Source organism: Bidens hawaiensis, unplaced genomic scaffold (assembly GCF_021521415.1).
Source record: "Bidens hawaiensis isolate Kalapana, Puna unplaced genomic scaffold, B.hawaiensis_p1.1 tig00018077_1, whole genome shotgun sequence".
NCBI lineage: Eukaryota > Viridiplantae > Streptophyta > Magnoliopsida > Asterales > Asteraceae > Bidens > Bidens hawaiensis.
In genome coordinates, this window is record NW_027492732.1 from 31,656 (window position 1) to 35,950 (window position 4,295).

Below are 4,295 nucleotides of genomic sequence, written 5' to 3' on the forward strand. Positions count from 1 at the left end.
AAAAATGAGTAAAATTTAAATTCAGCATCACTTTAAAGTTATTTTTTTTATAATGAACCGAATGAAGATGCTATGAATTGTTTATTAGACATATTATGTTTGAACTCGAATTTAAGCTAGTCATAATCAGAACGTTTACTTATCTAATCTCAAGTAATTTACTAGTAAAATACTCACCAAAACAAGATAAAATTAATATATATATGAAAACAAAAGTGCGATTGGATCCAGATTCCAGATCTCTTCTTCCACAATTTTTGTATAAACAAAACCATGGGGTTTCCCCCTCAACAATCCCCATAAAACACACCAACACCAACATCTTCTCTTCTCTTCTCTTCCATCTTACACCACCAGAAACAATGCCTGCTACAACTTCAACAATCCCCAAACTATTATTATTATTCTCATTAATCCTTAACACTTGCCACTCCATTGACACACAAGGCCAAGCTCTACTCCAATGGAAAAATTCACTAAACAGCTCCACAAACGCATTACAATCATGGAACCCGTCCGACACAACCCCATGCAACTGGGATGGAATTAAATGCAACTCCGATTCCAAAATCGTCGCAATAGAATTGGACTCCGTAGATATTCAAGGACCGTTGCCTTCGAATTTACACTCACTCACCTTTCTTAACTCTTTGATCATCAAGTCAACAAATGTCACTGGTCCCATTCCAAAACAGTTCGGAGACTATCTCGAGCTTACGATGATTGATGTATCGGATAACTCGATCACGGGTTCGATTCCCGTAGGGATTTGTAAGTTGGCTAAGCTGGAAACGTTGGCGGTTAATACCAACTTTCTATCTGGATCCATCCCGTATGATATTGGAAGTATGAAAAGGTTGAAAAAACTGATTTTGTTCGATAACCAGTTATCCGGTGAGATACCGAAAAGTATCGGATATTTAACAAATCTCGAAGTTATTCGAGCGGGCGGGAATAAGGATTTGAAAGGTGAATTACCGGAGGAAATTGGGAACTGTAGTAGTTTAATAATGTTGGGGTTGGCGGAAACCAGTATCTCCGGTGGGATTCCGGCGAGTGTTGGAAGGTTGAAGAAACTTGAAACGATTGCGATTTACACCGCATTGTTGTCGGGTCGGATGCCGGATGAGATTGGGAACTGTACGGAGTTAAGGAATGTTTATTTGTATCAAAATTCGATCACCGGGTCGATCCCGAAGACGATCGGAGGGCTTCGGAAGCTTGAAAACTTGTTGTTATGGCAAAACGGGTTGGTCGGGTTTATCCCGGTTGAGCTCGGGTGGTGTACCGAGCTAATGTCGGTTGATTTATCGGATAATTCGTTATCGGGTAACATTCCGGTGAGTTTTGGATCACTTTTGAAGCTTCAGGAGCTTCAGTTGTCTGTTAACCAGTTGTCCGGTGAGATTCCGATTGAGATCACACATTGTGTTTCTTTAACGCATTTGGAAGTTGATAATTATCAGCTCACCGGTGAGATTCCGGTGACAATTGGTAGACTACAGAGTATGACTTTGTTTTTCGCGTGGCGGAATAATCTCACCGGTGAAATTCCGGTGAGTTTATCCGAATGTGGGAATCTTCAAGCTCTTGATCTTTCGTTTAACGAGTTGTTCGGGTCAATTCCAACCGAACTGTTTTCGATCAAGAATCTTACAAAATTGTTATTGATTTCGAATAATTTGTCGGGTTTTATCCGCCGGAGATCGGAAACTGTAGTAATTTGTATAGATTTAGAGTTAATAGCAACAGACTCTCAGGTACTGTTCCATTGGAAATTGGGAATTTGAAGAATTTGAATTTTGTTGATATGAGTAACAACAAGTTAGTTGGAATGATCCCGAAATCGATTTCGGGTTGTTTGAATCTCGAGTTTCTTGATCTGCATTCGAACGCGTTCAATGGCGGGTTACCCGATTCGCTCCCGACGAGTTTACAGTTCCTCGACTTGTCGGATAATCGGCTTTTGGGTCCGTTGACTTCCGGTATCGGTTCGTTGACCGAGTTAACGAAGCTTAATTTGGGGAGGAATCAACTTTCCGGTGAGATTCCGTGGGAGATTCATGCTTGCGGTAAGCTACAGTTGTTAGATCTCGGTAATAACGGGTTCTCGGGTGAAATCCCGAAACAATTAGGCGAAATCCCGTCGCTTGAAATCGCGTTGAACCTTAGCGGTAACCGGTTCTCGGGTGAACTCCCGCATGAGTTTATCGGGCTTAGCAAGTTAGCGAGTCTCGACTTATCCCGGAACATGCTTACCGGTAACTTAAACGTGTTAACGAGCCTTCAAAACCTCGTTTCGCTTAACGTGTCGTATAACGACTTCACTGGAGAGCTACCGAACACTCCGTTTTTTAAAAGCCTTCCGAGTTCCGACCTCGCTGGAAACAAAGCGCTGTATGTTTCCGGCGCGGTTGTTACTCCAGCTGATAAAATGAACTCCACCGCCCGTGCCAGGTCATCAGCCAGGCTGGCGATGTCAATCCTAGTCAGCATCAGCGCGGTACTCGTCCTACTTGGAATCTACACTTTGGTCAGAACTCGTTTAATGAAACAAGAACTATTAAACGAAAAATGGGATGTTACATTTTATCAAAAGACGGATGTTTACATTGATGAAATCGTTAGCGGCTTAACAACGGGTAATGTTATCGGGACCGGAAGCTCGGGTGTCGTGTATAAGGTAACGACTTCAAACGGGGATTCGTTGGCGGTTAAAAAAATGTGGTCAACCGAAGACTCGGGTCCGTTTAGATCGGAAATCGAGACGTTGGGTTCGATTAGACATAAGAACATTGTTCGGTTGTTAGGGTGGGGTTCTAACCAAACGGTTAAACTTTTGTTTTATGATTATTATCCTAATCATAAAAAAAATGTGGTCAACCGAAGACTCGGGTCCGTTTAGATCGGAAATCGAGACGTTGGGTTCGGTTAGACATAAGAACATTGTTCGGTTGTTAGGGTGGGGTTCTAACCAAACGGTTAAACATGGTTCTGGGAAACGAGGTATCGAGTGGGAGACTAGGTACGAGATTGTACTAGGTGTGGCTCATGCTCTTGCTTATTTACACCATGATTGTGTGCCACCTATATTACATGGAGATGTTAAAACCATGAATGTGTTGTTGGGCCCAAACCTACAACCTTTCCTTGGTGATTTCGGGCTCGCTCGACTTGTTACCAACGATCAAAACGGCTCGTTGAAGCAAAACCAGAGACCGCAACTAGCCGGTTCTTACGGTTATATGGCTCCTGGTAATGTTATATATTTTTTTTAATTATAGTTGACTGTATAATATATATATGGGTCAGGTTAACTCAGGTCAACTTGATTTGTACATAGAATATTATATTATGTATTGACGTCAACTTATTTTGACGCGTGGTCCAACGTGTTGTTCCCACCAAATTTGCCACATGTAATGTTCATGTTCTAACTACTTTTTGCTGATTGGGTATACGTTTACGTGATCGTTTTCAGAACATGGCTCAGCACAGCGTATTAGTGAAAGGAGCGATGTGTATAGTTTTGGTGTGGTACTATTGGAGGTACTAACAGGAAGGCGTCCACTTGATCCAACTTTGCCAGGTGGAGCACACTTGGTCCAATGGGTTCAGGACCACTTGCATGCCAAAAAGGACCCGGTTGACATACTTGATCCCAAGCTTAGAGGACGAGCCGACCCACAAATGCATGAAATGCTCCAGACACTAGCCGTCTCGTTTCTTTGCGTAAGCCCACGGCCTAATGACCGCCCGATCATGAACGATGTGGTTGCAATGCTCAAGGAGATCCACCATGAAGATGCAATAAATGCGGACACCGATTTAAAAGGGAAACTGCTAGTTAGTTCTCCATCCCCGACTCCGACTACAAAGATGGTTCTACAAAGTTCTTCAAATTGCTCGTACGCATTCTCAGATGAATCCGTCTAACTAATGTTTCATGAAGAAATTCTATAAATATTGTATTAGCGTTTATTGCGTAGAAAATATCCAACTTTAATTTGATTTCTGTTCTAGAGTCTAGACAGCCAGCATTCTTCATGCCAGAAAAAAAGGACGTCGTCAAACGTTAATAAAATTCCGTTTGAAACTATATGTTGGTTGCCGAAAACAGAAGCTGGTTACCTTTTTATGCAATTAGGAGTTTGTACTATGCTTTTTGTAATAATATATAACGTAGGCGTTTTACTATAGAAAAGTATTATGCACAAATTATGTTGCTAGTTAATGAGGATGCAATTTGTGAAGTAGGATTTAAAAGTGTGAGTGTGAATGAATTGAGATGGTCC

At 41.7% G+C, this 4,295-nt stretch overlaps 1 pseudogene across 1 annotated transcript; it reads left to right on the forward strand.

Moving 5' to 3' along the window:
* The first annotated feature begins 291 nt into the window (after positions 1–291).
* On the forward strand, positions 292–4,181 carry LOC143555383 (uncharacterized; annotated as a pseudogene). Its single transcript, XR_013139194.1, has 3 exons — positions 292–2,863; positions 2,967–3,255; positions 3,482–4,181. The product of XR_013139194.1 is annotated as an uncharacterized LOC143555383 (transcript).
* Positions 4,182–4,295: the final 114 nt, after the last annotated feature.